This window comes from Homalodisca vitripennis, chromosome 3 (assembly GCF_021130785.1).
Source record: "Homalodisca vitripennis isolate AUS2020 chromosome 3, UT_GWSS_2.1, whole genome shotgun sequence".
NCBI classification, from domain to species: Eukaryota; Metazoa; Arthropoda; class Insecta; order Hemiptera; family Cicadellidae; genus Homalodisca; species Homalodisca vitripennis.
This window is the reverse complement of record NC_060209.1, coordinates 101,507,321-101,531,732: the sequence shown is the minus strand read 5'-3', so window position 1 is coordinate 101,531,732 and position 24,412 is coordinate 101,507,321. Positions and strand designations below refer to the sequence as shown.

The 24,412-nt window shown below is 34.6% G+C and overlaps 1 protein-coding gene across 2 annotated transcripts in view; it reads left to right on the top strand.

Moving 5' to 3' along the window:
• Positions 1-11,256: 11,256 nt before the first annotated feature.
• LOC124357255 (protein expanded) overlaps positions 11,257-24,412 on the top strand; it is a 91,691-nt gene continuing 78,535 nt past the window's right edge. For both annotated transcript variants that reach the window (XM_046808825.1, XM_046808824.1), the window contains exon 1: positions 11,257-11,657. The gene's annotated coding sequence lies outside the window, so the exon portion shown is untranslated. The remainder of the gene's footprint in view (positions 11,658-24,412) is intronic.

Genomic DNA, 24,412 nt, shown 5'->3' with positions numbered 1-24,412 from the left:
GTAGGGTTTTCTGATCATGCTCTTAATTGGCTGAGATCATATCTGTCAGAAAGAAGGCAGTGTGTCAAGGTTGCTGACATGACTTCGGACTGGGGGTGTGTTACTTGTGGGGTGCCTCAGGGTTCTATCCTGGGTCCCCTACTCTTTGTACTGTATGGAAATGACATTCACAGAGTTCTCAAATACTGCAGGTATCACATGTACGCTGATGACCTACAAATTTACTTGCACTTTGACGTTAACTCCATTAATGACTGCATCAACAGGATCAATGACAACATTAAAAATATTGTTTTATGGTGTGGAAACCATGGGCTTACACTAAACCATGCAAAAACCAAACCAATACTTATATGCCACACACGTTTACGGAACTTTCTGGACCCGAACACTATTGAATCCTTAATTATTGACGGAACTACTCTACCATACTACGAAACAGTGAAAAATCTTGGTTTGACATTTAACTCGAATTTGACTTGGACTGAAGCGGTGAGGGATATATGTAAAAAAGTCTTTGCATCTGTCCACTCACTGAAACGCTTACAAAGATTTCTACCTGAACGGATCAAACTACTGTTGACAAAATCACTAGTACTTCCACACTTAAATTACTGCAACTCTGTGATGAATGACATGACGGTAGCACTTAGTGAGAAGCTGCAAAGGACTGAAAACTACTGTTTACGTTACGTTTATGATGTGAGACGAGACCAACACATTACACCGTACTATATTCAGGGAAATATTTTGAAATTAAAAGAACAACGATCAATCAAAATACTAAATTTAGTTCATTCAATTTTACAATCTGGATTTCCAAAATATTTTTCAAACTATTTCCAATTTATATCTCATGATAGTGTAAGAAGCACTCGCTCTGGTTCTCGTACCTTAAGAATGCCCCAACACAGGACTGTAGTATTTGATAGATCTTTTCAAGTGATGGGTTGTCGTCTGTGGAACTCCCTCTCCCCAGAAATCACTTCCATTGAGGGAGATCGGCGGTTTGTGGCGGCACTGAGACGTTTGTACCATGAACGGTTGGTCGGGGCGGGTCCGTCCTAGGGGTCTGTGGGTGTGGTGCTGGCATTGTGTGTGAGGAGTGTGTGAGTCAAAACTGCATATATATTATTTATTTCAAAAATATTCTTATTATATATTTATAATATTATTGTTATTATGTATTAATTATATTTTTTGGTTCTTATTAAAAATGGAAGTTGTAATATTATTTTGTGTTATGATTGTATAATTATATTTGTATTTATTTTTATTTAGAAGTATCATATTTATAATTTTTTAGTGTTTAGATTAATGTTTAATTTAATGTATTTAGTAAGGTAAATTAGTTAATATTAATTTGGTTAATATTTGTTAATAATTATTGATCAGACAGGTTAAGTGTAAGAAAGGGCCATGAGGCCCTAACTTTGCCTGTTTAAATAAAGGAATTTTCATTTCATTTCATTTCATTTCAATATTAATATTTGATACAAGATGATGCTTCTTAGTAGGTAGCTAATTACCTAATGAACTTTTGCTACAGACTTTCTCTAATATTTATTATAATTTCTTTATTTTTTAACTATCTACAAATTTATACATTTTATATAATAAGTTCTTATTGACAAGGTTAAAAGCACGCCAGACTTTGGGTCAGCGTGGAAGGCTTTGCGTTCACCTCTCAGTGGGCAACATCCTGGTCATGGGAGCGACTTCCTAATGCACCGACGTTTACCATCTATAATAACAACGTAGACATGGTCAACAATAAAGGGTTTGACAAATCAGAATATAACAAATGTAATTTTTTGTGTATAGTTGTGGCCAGAAATACAAATTTTACGTATAGTTCATTTTCTGTATAACATGCTATCTTTCTCGTGGTTTAAAGAAGTGCGTAAAGAGTGTAGATGTCAATAAAGACATATCTTCTATTGTCACCTTTTTCACCGATTTCATCTCCCCTGTCTGCTCTTTTCGCATTATATTCTCTTCAAACTGTAAACAATTTACTATCCAAATAATCATTGCAACTTCGGTAAGGATTGATATGTGCCACTAGTAATCCTTCGCTCTAATTATGTGCTGCTAGAAGAAACAGAACACCTGCTGCTGCAGGACTGTGAGCTCGGTTCAGCAGCAGCAGCAGCAGCTGAGTGCCAGTGGCTGTGGCTGAGGTCCGGAGTCCGGACGCTCAGGAATGCGCTCGCGGTGAAACTCCAAGGCCGGGCTTGTCCTCACGCTCAGGCATCCATCCTCCTTCGGGCCGCTAGTAGCCAGCCTCTGGATCCGGGGAGGACCTGTGATTGATCATCAAGGAACTCTCCAGTCGCCAACGATTGTGAGACTCGGTGAGGTTTAAGGCGAACACGAAATTCCCCGGAATTGATAGAGATCAAGCATATTCCAGAAACACCCAACTGCTTAAGCAAAAAAATGTTAGAAGTTCTTTTTTCCGAATTATACGCTAAAGTCCATCAGTTTTTTTAATTCAGTGTTATTTTACTAAGTGAAATTAATTTGATTTCCACGTGTTTAGTTTCTGACAAAAAGACAATTTTAAGAAACTGATGAGCTTGACATTAATACATGTATGCGGTGAAGTTTAATTAACATATCGGTAATTTAAATATTACTCGTATTTTAAAAACTCCAAGAGACAATTTCATTCGAAGCCCTTAGATACACTTACACTACCGGTACTAGATTAACATCTTAATCTTAAAAATATTATAAATACAAAAATGCCTTTGTTCGTTTGTTTTGCTTTCACACGTAAACTATGTATTCAACAGATTGTACTGATATATTACATGGACATTCTTAACGTCCCTGGTATGAATATAAATAGGCCTATTCTTATTCGAAAATCCATCCAGACTACGGCCGACTAGTCTCTCAAATAGCAAAAAAAAACCCATCTTCGTCTCTTAAGTTGCGAAATGTTAATTGAAAGAGCCTGTTAAATGTAATCAACTCTTCTGTGTATAAACACTATTATATGACAGTATATGTTTAATTAATTTAACATTATTTTTGATTTTGCTTATATTTATTGCGTAAAAGCATAGCGTATTTTTGTCTATTATACCAACTTTATTTCTTTATGTTTTGATCAAAAGAAACATGCCGGTACATAAGGTATAATCACAATATATCAGGATGCGAAACTGATGTTCTCAAGTAATTTTAAATAGGATATATTATTAGCCAAATTTAAATAACTCAAAATGTAAAGTTCGCGAACTTTGCTTGAGGAATTGCAAACAGCGAGACACTGGGAGTATTCCAGATTGCCAAGGAAAGCGTACGAAGCAAGGTAAGTTATAATTTACTGCACAGGCGTTTCCTAGTTCATCAGTAGAGGTAAGGAGAAATTGATTAATCGTAAATTTTATCTCACCTAACGTTTTATCAGACCATTGCTATTGAATCTATAGTATGCTGTTTTATAAGAAAATTCAATTTTTGTTTTGTTTTAAATATTGTATTTGTTACAATTAATGCCAAAAGTCATATCTAAGTGTCTAATAATTATGTCTATAGATAAATTATGAACAAGTCATTCCATTGTGTTAAGTATTAGCGATCAGCGCAATGTGTATCAGAAATGATAAATACCCCTATGTTGCTAGTTGGAACTGGTGTGTCATTTAACTTGTGACACATCAGTTTCTAGTTTGATCATACGTATCAAAATTGACCTCTCTCAGAACGGCCCTACCGTCAACATTTACTTGATTGATACTTACTGGCCGACTTGTATTATTTTTGGACACACATGAAGAAATTACGTTTGACCAATATTGTTTTTTTTAATTAACAAAGGTCTTAATGATCTTAAAACGCACTAGATACCTGGTGGTTAAAGTAAAAATATTATCTTGGTCCTTACCTAAAAAGGTTATGTGTAACCATAAATGATACACATGGGCTGTAAGAGTAATTAATACAGTTGTAGATATATACGCAATTTTAGGAAGATTATTTCTATCAAAAGATAACTAAGATGGGTCTTATAACAGTTTTTAAATTTATAGCACAAATTAGATAGTCACTTTGTCTGTTATATACGCACTGCTAGCAGGAATCATAAAACAGGAACACTAAGAATATCCATGTAACATATCAGTACAAACCGTTGAATAGTTTACGTGTGAAAGCAAAACGAACAAACAAAAGCTCTTAATGTATAGGCCTATAGGACTTATAATGAATTTACAAAAGTTTTATATTCTAATAGGTTACAAAGTAATATTGAATTAAAAGAGCAATATATGCTCCAGGATGAACAGCTTCAGTCGAATATTCAACAATCGATGTTCAATATTCCAACAGCCAGTTTACCTAATAATTATGTTTGTATATTAGGCACATTATTACGCATTTGATTCGCAGTTAGAAACTTTGAAAGACTTTACAACAGCTATAGATATCTACTGTGATATGGTATTATTGTTAGTGTATCCTATATTTTTATTCATGATACACAATTTATAAGAGAAGGAGTACTGTATTATACGCGCGCGCGCGCGCGCGCGTGTGTGTGTGTGTGTGTGTGTGTGTGTGTTCACAGTTCACACACAGTTCACAGTTCACAAAAATCTTTATTTACCAGAAAGTTTACAAAAAAAATACAATTCCATGTGCTACACAAAGCACGTGTGGAAAAGGAAAACAAGTTCTTTTTTTAATATATTGGCATTATATATATACATTTTACATACAGTTGGCAAAGTACATTTAAAGCCTATTCAGTCTCTTTTGGCAGAAGGTGAACTTAAATTTCAATAATTTGCATGTTTCAACGTTTTTAGATATTATAAGTATATAAACTATTACACAAATCAAACAAAACCAAATAATAGTAAAAACTTAACAAACATAAGGACTAATTAGGCAGATTATATACATATATTCATATACATAAAATATACATATACATATATATACATACCCATAAATATTATATACATATACACACACATCAGTAGTACATGATTAAATACAAAAATTAATCAACTGTTACAAATATATTAAGTTATTTAACAATAATTCCAACAATAACAGGATTTAATATAAAATATATATACATACACATACATAACAATAACAAATGCAGCAATATAGATCTAACAAACAATTTCAACAATAACAGCTTTAACAACAGACATTGATAACAAACTTAAAACATAACAATTTTTAAACTATGAGATAAACTATATTTAATGTGACACAACAATAACAATAAAATTATTAAGAATTTAGGTTTTTGACATATTCTCTACTTTTCATCTTAAATTTTGGTTTGGATTCATACAATAGACTGTCACCATAGTTCATTATGAATGCATTGAAATGTTTAATGGCTGTATAAGTGAATTGCTTTCTTGCCAACTCCTTGGTGTAGTTTGGCATTGAAATTTGCTTTACTTGCGATGATCTTGTATTAACTACATTTTTTTAATGTCGAAACTGTCTAAGAATTTATAGATGTAATTTAAACAATGATAAACATAAAGTTGATTAAAAGTTAAAATGTTGTCTTCCTTAAATAAATGTGAAATTCTATCATATTTCTTTAAATTATAAATATTTCTCACAGCAAATCTTTGTGAATTTTTTATTGGTATTAAAATAGACTCGTAGGTACCTCCATAGTGGATTATTCCATACTGCAAAGTGCCTTCAAACCAAGAGGTATATAGTTGTCTTAGCAGATTGGGTTTCAAAAAACCTCTCATATGATATATAGCATAATTAATTTTTCTTAGTTTAGTGCTTAATGTGTTTATAAAGACATTCCATTTTAGATCTCTATCAATAGTTAGACCTAAGTATTTTACATTATCCACTATTTCTATTACATCACAGTTGCAACCATAGATACATTGCATGTGTGTGTGTGTGTGTGTGTGTGTGTGTGTGTGTACAGTATGTAGTTTAGATAATATACTTTTATCAATTTTACCATTCTTCGAAGAAGTTTCCGTCCATACTTTCCTGGCTCATAAAACAGAACAATGTTGTAGTTTTACAGACTCAATTAAATAGCTAAGTCATTGTTTAACAAAATCTAGTAATAATCGTCTCTTTTAGATTACTACACATCAACAAAATAAATGAATATCTGAAGGAAATTCGTAATATACGAGTATTTCCAAGTCGAGTTTTGAAATAATTATTAATAATCTCGAAAAAAGTCATTATATCCAAACAATATTAAATTGTTTTCATATACCACCTCTGTACACTACACTCTTATTTAATATACTTAATTATCACTATTAACATCGCTATTTGCATCTACTATACCTCTATCAGTAGATAGTATTGGAATGTACTGCGTATAGCCTACGCCTACTGTCCAGTACTATTGATTACTCACTCCAAAGTATTGCATGTAACGCGCAAGAAATGTAAGGCGCTCTACATGCAGCTACATCGTGAGTTGTTCTTCACGCCAAGACGTATCCTACCCTACTCTTATAATCTACGAATAATGTTGTCTGTTCACAGTACGTATAAGATCAACCTACATCCGGACGATATGTTTTGTATATTTTTTTAACATCCCAAATATTCATAACGACAAATAACGAAAACCAAGTAGTTAATTTTGTTATTTTTCTAGGATTTAGTCACGGCACGGCGTTAAAAACCCCGTCAACAGAACACAGTATAAAGTAAGTTCAACTTTAGGTCTTGGACTGTTTACTTGGCAGTACATAGAAAGGAAACAGTAATAAACCCCCATTGAGCTTATACACCATTTGGATTTTGCATATAAATGGATACACGCTATGTAAAGGATTATCCAGTTGCTGTACTGGCTAGTTGAACTCTTTACGTGGCAATATAGAATGAGTGGATTACACCACTGAGATTATACACTGTTAGGATTTTGCATCTAAATGGACACACACTATGTAAAGGGTTAACCAATTATTGTGCTAGCTAGTTTAACTTTTTACTTGGCAGAATATAGTCAGTGTATTACTCCTCTAAGATTATACACTGTTAGGACGATACATCTAAATGACAACACGCTTTGTAAAGAAATAAAGTAATCAAAGTCAACTTTTCTTCAATCACTTGTTATTACAACAAAGTAAAGTCTTTCCCAATAATTCAGTAGTTTTCAGTGTGAAAATATTACAAAAAATTAACATCCTAATCTCGCTAGGATCATGGCGGATTAGTAATTAACTAACTTCGCTGGCACCCTATCTTGTCAGGCTCATGAGCACGACGTTCAATGCATCAGCTTCACCGGCACTGTATTTCGAGAGGCTCATGACGAGATTTTCAATGCACCAGCTTCGCTGGCACTGTATCTCGAGAGGCTAATGACGAGATTTTCAATGCACGGGCTTTGTCGGTACTGCGTCTCAGGGTGGTATTGAAATGCATTAGCTTCACTGGCACCACATGTCACTAGCCTTAGTGCACGATTTTCAATATACTTTCTACGTCGAACTCAATCACGTCAGGCTTATAACGGGATTTGCAATACAACGGCTTCGGTCACAATCATAATATGATGTCACAGTCATAAAGCATAGCACTACGTTTATTACATACTACATTGTGTATAATCCTGCTTCCTTTAGTTCTTTCCTTAAAATGGTGTGGAGATCTGATTCTGTATTATAACTTACTTAATGTCCGAATTGATTAAATAATAATTTTTCAGATTGAAAAAATATCAGACTGATGATTTATGTACCGGCCACAAAATGTTATATTCAAAAGTATAATTTTAATAATCTCTTTCATTTAATTAAAATCGATTTATTTAATCATTCAACTATTTTGCAATATTCATTGACTGGGAACATGGATTTATAAATTTAATTTTACATATCAATATTTATTATTAAGTACAAGTTACTTTTAGACGTGGAATGCAATTAATGCGTAACTGTTAGGGTTTTGATGACGAGAACCTTCCTTCCTATAAAGGGACAGTTCGTTTCACTCGAGATTTTACATATATTGTTTTGTAAATATAATGACTGCATAAACGAAGACATCAGCGAATAGAACACCCATCTAAGTATCAGCCTCGATGGTCCTCGATGCTCGGTTATAGTTTATTGGTCATTTTGCTATGATCACATCACGTATTAAACGTATTAAAGTTATTGGCTATTGGCATAATGAAGATGTGTAAATTTGATATTTTATGTACTGACAATACAAAAATTAAAATATGTAATAAGCTTACCACTTAGCAGCTTTTCGGTTAGTGGTACAGCACGTGTCTAATTGTCTTAGGCACTTATAGGGTTACTTGTTTATACAGTACTTCACTTTTTATTAAAGAATATGCACAGGCGAGAAGCATAAAATGGTGACCACTTCAGGACTCTAAAATATTGTCATGTGTAGGTATATATGCAATAAATTGTGTATTTGTACGATTTTACCTTCCTCCTTTCTATTCCAATACCTTAGTAAAGACAATATCCGATTTAGTCCTCAAGTTTCTTTTTTACAGAACCATTTATAATGGTCGACCATTATTTTTTAGGAAATTATACCATTATAGAACTATAAATACATTTGGACAGCAACATTTTAAATTGTAGATGAAAACCGTCATTTCAGGTCGTTTACCATTTCCAATCCTTCATCAGTTTATAAGAGCACATAAGTATATGCAAGTGGTTGTTTATCTTGAACATTCACATCTGAAAACAATGTAGAGGGAAATTCTATTCTCAAAGCACGTTGTCCTTCTAAGACCATCATTTTGCAGCGCTGTGAAGGTCTAACATATTATCATTGTTTGCGTTTTCTCGCGCATAAAATTATAGCCCAGCAGAGGCTCGACGGCATGGGATTTCCGCACGCACCGCATATTCTCGTGGACGCCGAGTGTTTGCCGTTCTACACAAGTACAGCTGTACAATATACGGTCACGACAGACCAAATGCCGGTTATTCGCAGATTTATCGTGTAATCAAGAATAAGTTGTGATCTATTCTTGTAAAACGGGAATATTGAGTAGGCCTACTGTTTAGCCTCTAGACATAAAGCGTTAGTAGTCCCGAGTTCGAATCTCTTGAAAATGATAGTACAAAGATTAAGTTACAAATCGTATAAAACAAAGTACTGAATCTTTTAGAATGGAAAAGTTCTTATAAGCAGTTACGAATCTCTAGTGTTCGTTCAGTGCAAAATCGCTGTGAAGTAGGTGAATTATTAGTAAATGTTACTGCTATATAGACCCACTAAGTGTTGCGTAACAATGTATGTCACGTTATCAACATGCATGCAAAACGTTGACACTAAACCTTCATATGTTACGATGTCACATGCTAAGATGTTATCGCTGTCCAATCTTATGGAGTGACATGCACTATAATCGAACTAGAAGTTGTCTATCTAGAAACAAAGTTTCGTGCAAATTTTCAAGTCTATATTTCAGTTTGTTTTCGAGATATCATCCGGACGGACAGACAGAAATTAAATTTGTCCAGCTCCTCGAGTGATAGGTTTCGCTAATACAAATCACTGAGCAACTCATTAAAAACTTTTAACCTGCTTCGGATATATTGTATAGTAACAAAACAAGAGTTTCGGGAATGTAATGTCTATTCAGTTTCACATAGGTTTATGCTTATTGTAGGGACTGCAGTGTATATATTACATGGAGAAGCGCTGGTAATACTGTTCCAATCTTAAATTGTTATAACTGCTTCAACAGAGACTTCTCATGATACATACAGTTTCCTCAGCAATGTTGGCTAATAGGGAAGGTTTGGCGCGAGAATAAGTATACCAATTAAACAATCTGCAAGCAAATTAACCTGATTTATTCAGTAAATTGAAACAATTAATAATATGGAGCTACTTGCTTTAGGAAACGCCAAAGCAAAAAAATAGTAGGACCTACTTGTATTATAACAACTCACTACCTTTATATTTCCAAACATGTAAAAATGGGGAAAAGTGTACGAGTCAGGTAGGAAAATTAAATAAGCATATACTGAACAATCATAAACAGTTTAATAAGACAACTTACAAATTTGCACACTTGAAAGACTGTGAGTAAACAACAATGTTGGACTGGCACTATTGGTTGTATGTAGATACAAAATTAGAAAGAAGTTATGGTTAGGTTAGTTGGTTTTTTTATGTAGTTAAATGAAGTTATGGATGATTGTTTAAATTAATTTTCAAAAGTCTAGAGAGTCTGGTTATGAATGCCTGCGACCATCAGTGTGCATGCTGGAAAAACACGAGAGATCAAACAAATATTGTACATCCACCTAACCACAACTTTATACAGCTGTGATACAGAATTTAATAAAAAACTATAACTGTCATTAATGATATAAATGAACAATATTTTGTTTAAATTTTCTTCTATTCAAATGAAGTCCGGCATATTCCAACTGACACAATTGGATTGTAATACTCACAATCAAAACAACAATACCCAAGTCGTCACAATGATCTAAAAGATTTAGGTTTTCTTACATGCTGTGAAAACTGAATGCTAAAGTAATGTTGGATTAACTTTACTAAGAATCGTGAATAGATTTGAAGACATCGTGTGACATCTGCAAACTGCATGAGTACATTCCAATATCTTGAGAAAGATGATGCACAGCCAATAGCAGGAACTAAAAAGGAAGGTACTACATTCCTAAAAGTCACAAAACATCACCACGTGATCATTCATAATAATTAAATGAGTTTTAGTTTCGCTTTAGTGTTTTTTATCTTATGGGCATGGCCTGTATTGAAAAGCTTCTCTCGTGATTTAAAAATGAAACATTGTTTTGTTACAATCCTATAACTTACACGTGACTCAAACGCACTAGGAATCTGTGATTGAATATAGTTAAACTCTCCAGACCGGGAAATCCCGAGGAACCGCTTCAATCAATGAGTGACCTCCCTCGTAAAAATGACACGAACTGGACCTTGACTTCGTCCCAATTCACGTCGTGGTTGATGCAAGATGTGAGAGGAGCGGCGGCGTGCCGCGTGGCGTTCGAACCATCGCTATTGGTTCGTTTTGTGGCCGCACTTCAGGAATGTCATGTTGAATGATTAAATGTAGTAGAGTGGGGAAAAGGTATGTTATGTGAGTGGACCCTGTGCGAGGCTCGAGGACGCAACGGCCGACGTGTTTACCGGAGGAATGTAGCCTCGCCACCGAGCCCGCTGTGGAATGCAGCCGACTATCTCGCTTGTCCCCCACCGGCCACGGGAGCGCTAGCGTCGCAGTGCGGCGTACAGTAGCTCGGACTCGGAACTCTCAGACGCAAGCGTGCAGTGCCGGTAGTAATAGGCGATTTTCGATCCAGTGGAATGCGGTAGTTGAAATTTACAAGGGTTCCTAGCGTTACTCTGTGTCAGTGCAGTACACGCGATGTTGTACGAGCGGCGTGGGAGGTTGAAGTGAATCTGACAACGCTACGATTGCGGAGTGTTTCCTCTTACATTTATGTGAGCTGTGATTCAGTGATCGGTTACGATGAAGTGGGTTTTACTGATAAGGCCTAGTGATTGAAATTTTCTCATAGTTTATTGTGCCAATCTTGGATGTATTGTCTGTGATATTTGTCAACATGCAGCTACACCTGAATCGCTTCTTTAGACCCCCGGAACGGAGTGATACAATATAAAAGGTAGGATTTGGAAAGTTTTTAGCAATTTCTTACCTTCTTCTTTGGTATTAGTTTGTGTTTCACTTATTCTATCTTAAAATGTGAGATGTTTATCAATGTCAATATCATTCTCAATGACGCTGACCTACTAACAATAAAAAGTATTAAATTTTTTGATTGTTGATAAAACACGTAAAGTATATGGGTTTAGATTTGTTATTTGGTGGGATTGTTGTTTAATTACAATCACTGCTTACACGTATAATAAATTATTTACTAAATCCATCATTTCCCCCAGAAAGTATTAGAAAGTAATAAAAAAAACAATGGGAAATAATTGTCAAATTTCACTCCTACTGTCAGTCTTTCAAATTTTTGAAAGACTGATAATGGGATCAGTACCTACTACAGTCTGGAAGCTTGGGAAACAATACTCAAACAGAAGTTGTTATTGATATAGGCAAAAATAATAAGATAAACAAAATGAGCTCTTGTAAATAGTGATTATAGGTAGGCTATATCAAATAAATTGTTGTGGTATCAATTGAAGACAGCTCCAACGTTATAATTGACTACTTTTCAGGCCACTTTAAAGTCTGATTGATTTGATCCCGTAATGATTAATACATTAGTGAGGTTTAGGACTAAGAAGTTCTGTCCTACAATAGCTAACTTCATAGGTGGGGAAACTTCAATTCATGAATTATAAGAACAGTTCAGAGTTAAAATTCCAAATTACAGGTCCAAGTTATGGAATTCCACATGGATCAATTTTGTAGTCACAGGTGTTTTAGCTGTCTATGACATTGTATACAATATATTTAAACTTTTAAAAATCTACTCCTTATATTTTGCAGATAATGCTCTTGGATTCTTCCCTAAATACCAACTTTTAAGGAGTACCTAATGTTATTAACATCCTTTAAAGTTCACTTTCCAAGAATATTTGGTCCTGTGAGGCGAAGTATGTTATGCATCACCTTTCGGTCCATCTCCAAGGAAGCACTATGAAGCAAAGTACAAAGTAGAAGCGGAGCAAAGTGATAAAGTTAGTATGTAGTATGGGAGGAGTGATTTAAGAAGTAGGCTATTCATGATTTGTACTAAACAAATTGTATAAAAGGAAATACCATATGCTGACTCTAGGTTGCATCAATCTCTACAGTACAATGTTGAATCATTATGAAGTAAAATTCAAAATAAAGTAAGAAATGTGGTTTTCTTTTAAGACACGATTTTTTTATATCACAAATTGTATTAGTCACGTGACATTTCATATTTGTAATTCCAATCCCTAGCTGGAATGGAGTGGTCCATATTGAGAAAGCCTATGGACTTGAAAGGAAGCAAGAAATGCTCTATGATTTTATTCTGACCAACATTATAGCACTAAAACTCATATTTTGTTTACTAGACATTTTATGTTCTACTTCCTCATTACTACAGCCACCTATATGACTATTCTAGACTTAATCAGAATAGAGTTCTAGAAAATGTAAACATGCTCTATTCTGCAAAAATTGCATTTTACAAAAAGTAGATTTTTAATCTTCTTTTAAAAGATGTTTGAAAGAACAAAGTTGCTTCATGCAATTCTTAACAGGTGAACATAGGCCATGAATGGTGGACATTTAATAAAAATTAGTAGAGCCTTGAAAACTTTGCTTTCTAAACAGTGTTTAATAACTTATAACATGCAGTTATTGGATGAAAATTACTGTAATTAGAATTAGAATGATACAATTGTAAAATAGAGTAAAACAACTTGATCTGTAAAGTGAATATGTTTTTATTTAAAAAGAAAAGGCTCTCTGGGAAATAAATGTAATTGCATCAAAATCGTTGGCAATAAATAGTACATTTTTCCAAAACATGTTTTTTACCTCATATTAAATGTTCAATAAATGCTAAAATGTTATAAATCGAGTGTATAGTCCACAAACTACAACTGGGTTGATATAAGTTACTGTGCCTAAAAATAGTGGCCTAAGTACCTACAGTAGGCATTGAATTTCTTAAAAAGTTTTAAGAGAATGACACTGTCCAAATGTTGACAATGTATAGAGATGGAGAAACATTTAATACCAATGCTATATACGATTTGGAAGTTGCCAATCGATCTAACAATGTTTCTCCCAGTAAAAAACACATTGGGGTGGGTTAGAAATGGAATATACAGCTTGACTTGCTATTGTTTAGCTTATAACTAGCTGAATGTTGCTGTTAAGAAAGGTAACAAGAAACTTTGCAATAGTTTGAATAACACATTGGGGTGGGTTAGAAATGGAATATACAGCTTGACTTGCTATTGTTTAGCTTTAACTAGCTGAATGTTGCTGTTAGGAAAGGTAACAAGAAACTTTGCAATAGTTTGAATAACACATTGGGGTGGGTTAGAAATGGAATATACAGCTTGACTTGCTATTGTTTAGCTTTAACTAGCTGAATGTTGCTGTTAGGAAAGGTAACAAGAAACTTTGCAATAGTTTGAATAACACATTGGGGTGGGTTAGAAATGGAATATACAGCTTGACTTGCTATTGTTTAGCTTTAACTAGCTGAATGTTGCTGTTAGGAAAGGTAACAAGAAACTTTGCAATAGTTTGAATAACACATTGGGGTGGGTTAGAAATGGAATATACAGCTTGACTTGCTATTGTTTAGCTTATAACTAGCTGAATGTTGCTGTTAAGAAAGGTAACAAGAAACTTTGCAATAGTTTGAATAACACATTCGTTTCCGTGCATTGTACAGACACAGTCAGGATAGGCATTTCTTGATGAATGCATAAGAACACACATCTTACATGCAAATTATGTGGTTTCTACATAAAACAATTCTTCATTATATTTTTCGGGTTTGTAACAGATATAAACTACATTTCTGTGAAAATAAATTTCTTAAAATCCTGTTTAAGGTATGAGAAGTATATTTTTCTCTTGAAATTTCGCATTACAGTTATTCTAATCTTGGTTTTTGGAATAGTCACAGTATATTGCGATCCTAAAATACAAAATTGTTAAAAAATAATTTTTAACATTTGCCTAGTAGAATAGAGCTTCATATGCAAGGAATTGTCGTATGTACTGTAAGCAAAACCTTAACTTTGAAAAAAATAGCAACACTTGTAGACCTTTTGCAAAGAAATACTTTAAAAACTGCGTGTATAAAACGAGTGTGTGTATGACTTCCTTTTGGTTTGATTGAGGAAAAATTTTGAGTCTGGTTAATACACTTGTTCCTAAATAACAAAAAAAAGGTTTGTAAACTAAATCAGAGTTGTACTCAACAAAACAATGGTAAAACAAACCTACGGTTATAATGACTTTACACTGGTAAGATTCCCCTTTAGTTAAGAAATACTGACTATTCTTGGTCATTAGTACTTTAAAATGTGACCATTTCAAGATCTGAACTCACGTGTATTTAACATACTGCTTAGTTAAAACATAGGCGTTTTTAATTTAAATTTTTATCAGTTCCTTGTTATAGCACTCGCTTTCATTAGTATAAGTTATCATCACTCAGTATAGACCAACAGTGAAAGTTTTAATGTATTATTTGTTCATATTTTCGTGCCATAGTCTCCATAATTTTGGACTTTTCTTAGTAATTTTGTGTTTATTCAGACTTAGCAAGAACAATTCTTTAATTAGATATCTCTGTTAAACGTTAGAGAAAGATATATAATTTTATTCTTAATGTCGATAAATCCTAAATGTCTCCGTTTGTGGACGCAGATGAAAATGCAGAAATGTACTTATCTCCCAAAACTGACCTATATTTAGTAGACAATGTTTGAATTTTCTCTTTAGGTTTGAGCCAGGGGACCAACTGTATAAACTCTGCATTAAATTATTCTGATATATCAATAAACTGGTGTAGTAACAATTAGCCTATGGTGTTATTAACCAAGACTCTTCGTTTAACTTAAAGAGTTTTTTAAGTTAAATTCTTTGGTAACCAAGTAATTGCTATGAACTATTATTGCAAACAATGACGCCTTATGTGATAATCCGTACAAATGGTACTGGTCAAGAAATCGTAAAAGACTGAACAGTAACAATAAAAATAGCCCAATTTTGTTTTAATATCCAATACATAGCAATCGAATCGCCAGAAAGACCACTTACTTTAAACTTGTTTTTGAACGAGTTTTTAACGAGCCAGCGGCTTCTTTGTAAGCGCACGTTCAATTAAAGTAGTAAATGTCTTAGTAACATAGTAGTGCTCATAAAAACTGCAAACATTAACATAACTGTCCAATAGGAGAGGTTTTTGCGTGAAAGTAACACTTCACAAGAAGTAGAATACGTAACATGGTTGGTGGGTCATTAGAATTTGGCATTTCGTTTACTTGTGTACAAGAGCGTCTGTTTGATGCAAGTTTTCTGTCTCACCATTTACTGAGCGTTATCGAACATTAATTATTGAACAGTTTCCTATAATATCCGTACATTAAGGGCACAATGTACTATTTTCAAAATTTATGTTAGCGTGTGTGAATTGTTATGAAATAAAAATAAGTTCCATTATTTTTGCTTATAGAAGTAAACGTACTATTTAATCTAGGATGTGTATTTTAACTTGGTGACTGGCTATTAAATTGTCACGTTTTTCTTACAGTATTTCCCTATTTCTAAAATTGAGAATTAAATTGTGCAGTGGCCAATTACTTTAAAAGAGCTGTTTAAGATATTTTAGCATTTATTTTTTTAGATCCTGATTCATTCATATTTGGATTATTTAAAATGTGCCTGGATTTATTCTCTGAACAACCAGAAACTTACTTTGAAGAAAAGGTGAAGAAATAAGACAAAAATTACTTTTGTTAGTGTTTGTGACACTCCAAACAAAAATTAGTCAAAAATAAGGAAATCTTAATCTGAAAAATAATTAAAGCAAAAGAAACTTCTGCTGAGAAGGAGAAGAAAGTCAGGTAGTCAGAGCTAACATCACGTGCCACGATGATCGCCAAGATGTCCTTGCTTGTCCAGCATTTAAATCTCCGCTGTATTTTGTACATCGTGACCCCAGTCTAAGTCAAGGACACGGTCGGGAATTCTCTTTCTACATTGTTACAAAATTCGTTATTGTTTTTTACAATTTTGTGTAGAGTACATGGTATTGGTTATGATCGCATAAAAAATATTAACAATAATAAAGCAGGTTTACACTGTTTTAAGTAGTCTATCCCATTTTAATTACCATGTCCTCCTTCGATTTCTGGGTTTGAATGGATGATATTTGAATGAACTCAATACCTCCACAATAAATGTATATTTATTTTATTATTCGTCTATGAACCAGGATATTTAATTCGTATAGGCACTTAGGAAATTGCCCAGTGGCGTAACTACGGGAGGATGAGTGGGATAGAATCTTCTCTCACAAGAGCCCTTAAATGAAAAAATAAATTTTTTAACAGCATTTTAAAAATTCAGAAGATACATTTTTTACTTTGAATTTAGGCCTGTCAAATTTATTTAAATTTATATTTATTCTGATGTATTCCATATCCCTTAAGTAGTGTGCTATTCAATCAGATTCCCTCCGTATCCACCATCATGGTATTCATCCTTTCTATTTTGAAATGAAGTTTCAATGAAGTCAAAACGTAACGTCTGCAAATGAAATGTTTTTCAATATACCTGGTCACATGATAAATTCAACTTTTTTTATTGTTAGATTTTATAGATGTGTTCAAATAAACAAAAAGTTGTGGTGAGTTGTAGAGGGTACAACAAACCAAGAGTGCAGTAAATTCAAATCTTGAAACTGACTTTTAACATCGACTTTTTTGTTCTTACTCGGTGAATAAAATCATCACGTGTATAAAAATCTTATATCAATGTAATCAGTAACAAATTTATTCTTATTCTGCTATTTTCTCGTTGTTATGATCATTAGCCATTAAGACCAATAGATATACAAATATTTGGTAACATTCAGCCAAATCCCATGGTGTGACATGCACCACCACATCGAACTCAGCCAGTGTTGCTAATATAGAGAGGAAGCTTCATACAAACTTTCAAGTCTATAGATAATTTCGTTTCCGAGATGCCATTCGGACAGACAGAGCATTTTTCCAGCACCTCGAGTGATAAGCTTCGCTGTCGCTCAGCCAATAACAGCTCTAGAATGCCTCTTATTTTAAGACACATCTCTTACACGGTGCAGTGAAAGAGTTGATCAGTACTACCAAATTATTAGCTGAACAGCTGATGGAATACAAGCAGTTGTTTATACAGAGTGCACTACTGTCTGCCAACTACTTTCTCGCTTGTGTTCTGGATACAACAGAAGGTGGAAGAGTACGCCACACGACGTACAAATTTCACATCTATAGCTCATTCCATTCTCTAGATGTCCTGAGAACTGACAGGCAAACATTCTGAGGTTGACAGCAAAATTACTTATCATAGAATTCATTCTTGTGAAAACATATTATGTAAAATTTAGACTACGTATGAAATCTTTTCGGTATCATATTTTGTTCATTAAATTATTTTTCATATCAGTGTTTGAATAATAAACTCTACACACAAAGTCACTATAAAATGGTGCATGTGTTGATAGCTAGGCTACATGTGTAAATGTCACATGTTTTAATCTCTTACGGGTGTATTGAGTTTACAAATTTATTCTCATATTTTCAAGTCAGAATATTTTTCGATCTGGACTGTTACATAATACGTTACAATACAAACGAATACTTGTAATCTATACAATTATTGTTGTTAGAAATCAACCCTGAGGAGTGGGAAATACTTTCCGGTCTAGACTACCGCATAACACGTTACAATACAAACAAATACTTGTACTCTATACAATTATTGTTGTTAATAAACCAACCCTGAGGAGTGGGAAATACTTTCCGGTCTAGACTACCGCATAACAAGTTACAATACAAACAAACACTTGTACTCTATACAATTATTGTTGTTAGAAATCAACCCTGAGGAGTGGGAAATACTTTCCGGTCTAGACTACCGCATAACACGTTACAATACAAACAAATACTTGTACTCTATACAATTATTGTTGTTAGAAATCAACCCTGAGGAGTGGGAAATACTTTCCGGTCTAGACTACCGCATAACAAGTTACAATACAAACAAATACTTGTACTCTATACAATTATTGTTGTTAGAAATCAACCCTGAGGAGTGGGAAATATTTTCCGGTCTAGACTAGCGCATAACAAGTTACAATACAAACAAATACTTGTACTCTATACAATTATTGTTGTTAGAAATCAACCCTGAGGAGTGGGAAATATTTTCCGGTCTAGACTAGCGCATAACAAGTTACAATACAAACAAATACTTGTACTCTATACAATTATTGTTGTTAGAAATCAACCCTGAGGAGTGGGAAATACTTTCCGGTCTAGACTACCGCATAACAAGTTACAATATAAACAAATACTTGTACTCTATACAATTATTGTTGCTAGAAATCAACCCTGAGGAGTGGGAAATATTTTCCGGTCTAGACTAGCGCATAACAAGTTACAATACAAACAAACACTTGTACTCTATACAATTATTGTTGTTAGAAATCAACCCTGAGGAGTGGGAAATGTTCTCCGATCTGGACTATCACATAACACGTTACAATACAAACAAATACTTGTACTCTATACAATTATTGTTGTTAGAAATCAACCCTGAGGAGTGGGAAATATTTTCCGATCTGGACTATCACATAACACGTTACAATACAAACAAATACTTGTACTCTATACAATTGATGTTGTTGTTAGAAATCAACCCTGGGGAGTGGGAAATATTTTCCGATCTGGACTACCACATAACACGTTATAATACAAACACATACTTGTTCTGTATACAATTGTTTTTAATACAAATATGTTTTAATATTTTCAAGGTTCCTTTTAAATAATTAAATGTATGATGTAGGTAAGATTGGATAAATTGAAAATAACTAGGTCTAAGTAGTAACAGGTATTTTCGCTAGGTTTAAAGTATCTTGTATACTGTATGTAGTATCTTGCAAAACTGTAAATGTTTATGACATTTTTTCTGTAAGAATTTCATATTTGTGTTATATGGTATACATAGTGTTTTGTTCAATTGTAAGGGTTATTATTTCATTCTATTTTAAGTTCTTTCTAACATAAAGATATTCTTGTTATTGTTAAACGAATATATTTCTCTTGTAAACTGGTGGGTTCATTAATTGTTGACAAACTAGGGTTTGTTGAACCTGACACATACATGAATATTTCCGTGTTTGTTCCTTCTAATGTTTAGCCGAGATAACATACAAACACATTGGTGGGCCAAACAAATCATTAGGCAACAAGTTATCGCAAAGGTGCTCAGTCAATACTAATCTTGCTTCAAGTTATAAATTAGTATTTGTTTATTTAATTATTATTTATTATTATTGGGGAATAGAAGAAAATCACAATGTGTTTTGTTTTCGCAAAGAGATTTTAAACATTTTAGGATTTATTGTCGGATACTTTATTTTTCCGTTTTTAAGGGTGGTCTCTTTAGAGTAAGTCTTATCTTTTTTCTAGAGAAGAATAAGATTAGTCCAAGATTTTTTGTTAAATGTACGGGAAAAATTAAAGAAGTTCAGATTAGTAAATTACAACAGCTAAAACGAGTTTAAAGACTATTTATTATTGTGTAACATTCAAGATATTCTGAAATTATAATAATCTTAAACCATCCCATTAATTAATTTTGTAGATGAATCACTTAGGCGACATCTCTCTGATTATGGTGATTAGTAATAGTTAACAGTGGTTACAAATTAAATTATACTCGCGCATGTTGAAGTCCGAGGTTATCCAACCAATCTAGTCTAACCGGGTGCTTCTGATTTCTGACTGGATTGATCGAGGACGGTACAGAAGTGTACTGGCCGAACCTCATCTTCCTCATCTCCAGCATAACTTCACATAACTGCTTGTGTTCTGGACCAATCTTCGAAATTTCAAAAACATTTAACAGGTTTGAACTCTATTTAAAACATCGGCAATCAGGTTACATTTCGCGATTGTGCATATTGTAGTCAGTATCTGTTCAAGCAATGTCAAATATTTTCGAACCATTTCCAGTATTAGAAATTAGGGATTACGGGCCGAAGGGTTGTTCGCAGAGGTTGGGGTCCTAGCCTAGCACCCACTGTTTTCCATCCGGGCTTATTCAGTGGCAATACTCTCAATACTCTTTGACAATTTCAGTATTTTGTACATTGTTTGGTACTGTTTTCTTGTTATAATGTTTACAATCTGTGTATACTAATTAAATACAAATTACAAAAATCTTGGTTTGATTACGCAGGTGCACTAAAGTAAACTACAGGGCTGAAATGCGCGCGTGTGTCTGTGTGTACGTTGGTGTAAAACTACCCAGACCCCTGCCAAAGCCACTAATTTGCTAGCACTCTAGTAGTATTCGGTTTTCTGTTGCGAGTTACTTGAGTTAGACACTGGTGGCAGCGGTGTTGACGACCATGAATTCTAGTTATGCATATTCAAATGGCGAATCGTCCCAAATAACTGGTTTGTGCCTTGCGTGGCGCCCAAGCTCGGATATTTGGTCGTACGGTAGAACCGGAGGCTAGAAGACCGGCCGGGGGCTGTGCCGTTTCTTTTCGCGATTACATATATTGGAGTAATTTATTTTGTAGCTCATGAACGTCTAGAGCGCAACTTGAAGTTTGATATTAAGCTAAATTTAGATTGAAATCAATTCAAACTTGTTTGGTGATTTGGGCTTGGATTCCACGAGCGCCGGGATCCCGTATAAATGGGAGGTATTGCAGAGACAATTTATAGTTCATAGTCTTTATACTTTAGCACGCTGTTAACTCTGTTTTATTAATAGGTTTCATTTGGAGAAAGTTTGACTAAGTATCGGCCATCAATACTAAAGCAAAAATTAATAAAATTGCAATGGTTATAAAGTTTCTTACTAGGCAGAGAAATGTTCAATATCATTATTTCTTTTGCACACAAATCTTAGATAATTATGGTTGTAAAGGCTTCAAGAAACAACCAGGCGTGTTTTGGAATTTACAGAGAACATAAACACTCGTAACTATAATTCTTAGTAACTTGCGAAGTGGAGGTAAATAGTCTGAATCCGAATTACGTCAGCAAAAACTGTTAAGATACTGGGAAATCGGCGGCTAGACAAGGCATTACACATCGTCAGTGGTATAAAAACCTGTTGACCTTTTAATCGTGTGAGTGGTGAGTTTTATATGGGCGCGCAACGCGGCATTCTCGCTTCACGTCTAAGTACGAAACTTCTAAAGACCGCGGTTCTAGGGAAACGCTATTTAGCGACACTGCCTAGTCATTTCTTGCCATTTCCCGATTATTTACATCTTCTAGTCCTGCAAGCAGTTGGACGGCATTCCGTTATTTAATTTTGTAACATAATTACACTCCTTATAAACATTGATTGTGCAGAATAGCACCTATTGTTAATTCAGATTTGTCGCTAAGAACTTGCACCAGTCAACATTATACGATAAGCTTTCTTAATCGTCAAACGTAAACTTTGAGTAACGCAAAGTAATTAAATCTAACAGATGAAGTATAGTTTCTCAGAATGCAATTTATGTAAGTTTCTTAATAGATATTTCTAACTTAAGTTGAAATAATTTTTGCGCAATTACTGTGCCTTCCTCATTGCTGAGTAATCTGTAGTAGAACCTGAGCATCTCCCTAGTTTTACGGGAATTTTATTTACCTGAACAAGCGCACATCTCCGTGACGTAGGCCTGCTTGAGATTTCAAGTCTTTTTGAGTCCCAAAAATCTTAAACTACTAGATCGCCAAACTAAAGGTACATGACTGGATTGTATATTACAGATGTATTCATGTGTCACTATCTCGTCCTACCAGATCACCAAACTAAAGGTACATGAATATAATGTATATTACAGATGTATTCATTTGTCACTATCTCGCCCTACCAGATCACCAAACTAAAGGTACATGAATATAATGTATATTACAGATGTATTCATGTGTCACTATCTCGCCCTACCAGATCACCAAACTAAAGGTACATGAATATAATGTATATTGCAGATGTATTCATGTGTCACTATCTCGCCCTACCAGATCACCAAACTAAAGGTACATGAATATACTGTATATTATAGATGTATTCATGTGTCACTATCTCGCTCTACCAGATCACTAAACTAAAGTTACATGAATATACTGTATATTATAGATGTATCCATGTGTTCCTATCTCGGCCTACCAGTTCACCAAACTAAAGGTACATGAATATACTGTATATTATAGATGTATCCATGTGTTCCTATCTCGGCCTACTAGATCGCCAAACTAAAGGTACATGAATATACTGTATATTATAGATGTATCCATGTGTTCCTATCTCGCCCTACCAGATAACCAAACTAAAGGTACATGAATATACTGTATATTATAGATGTATCCATGTGTTCCTATCTCGGCCTACCAGATAACTAAACTAAAAGGTACATGAATATACTGTATATTATAGATGTATCCATGTGTTCCTATCTCGGCCTACCAGATAACTAAACTAAAAGGTACATGAATATACTGTATATTATAGATGTATTCATGTGTTCCTATTTCGCTTTATTTGACCGCCAAACTAAAGGGAAACGACTGGACTGTTATTATCGATGCATATAAATTATGTATCCCTAGCACGCTCAACGTAGATAAATCCAGAGATTATTTCCCCCATTTTTTTGAGTATTTAAAGTAGGACTCGTCAGCCGATTGGCGATGTTCAGGAATTATGTTTGTTTTATCGATATTGATAAATGCAACAAAACACAATGGGTTATGTCGTGGGTTGTTATGTGATTTATCGTATTGTTGTGTCATTATATTTAAATGTAATTCATTTGTTAATTTCCGAGATCTTTTTTATATATTTCTTGTGTGCTATTTGGTTGTCTAACGGAAAATAATGTGGAACAATATAAATCAAATTCTTCATTTCTTACCTTGAGGAATAAATGCAAGAGGATTGAACTTTGTACATTTAGACATTATATGTTTTAAAAAAACCGTCCTAATCATCCACTGATAAGTACTTTCTATAGATGAGCCGTGGATGAGTATACAATTTTTAATATTGGTACGTGGTTCTAAAAACAGACTTAATGTAAATCTCAGTAAAGAATCTGAAATGATATTCTGAAACAACAATGCCCCGGTCGATGGTCGACGTGAGATTAAAAGGAGGTCTGACTGAACTGAGATCATCGCGGTGTACTACGGCCTCCACTCCGCTGAATGTGGGCGCGTATCATGGCAGCAGCCGGCCCGAGAGGAGAGGATGGCTGAACTGAGATCATCGCGGTGTACTACGGCCTCCACTCCGCTGAATGTGGGCGCGTATCATGGCAGCAGCCGGCCCGAGAGGAGAGGATGGCTGAACTGAGATCATCGCGGTGTACTACGGCCTCCACTCCGCTGAATGTGGGCGCGTATCATGGCAGCAGCCGGCCCGAGAGGAGAGGATGGCTGAACTGAGATCATCGCGGTGTACTACGGCCTCCACTCCGCTGAATGTGGGCGCGTATCATGGCAGCAGCCGGCCCGAGAGGAGAGGATGGCTGAACTGAGATCATCGCGGTGTACTACGGCCTCCACTCCGCTGAATGTGGGCGCGTATCATGGCAGCAGCCGGCCCGAGAGGAGAGGATGGCTGAACTGAGATCATCGCGGTGTACTACGGCCTCCACTCCGCTGAATGTGGGCGCGT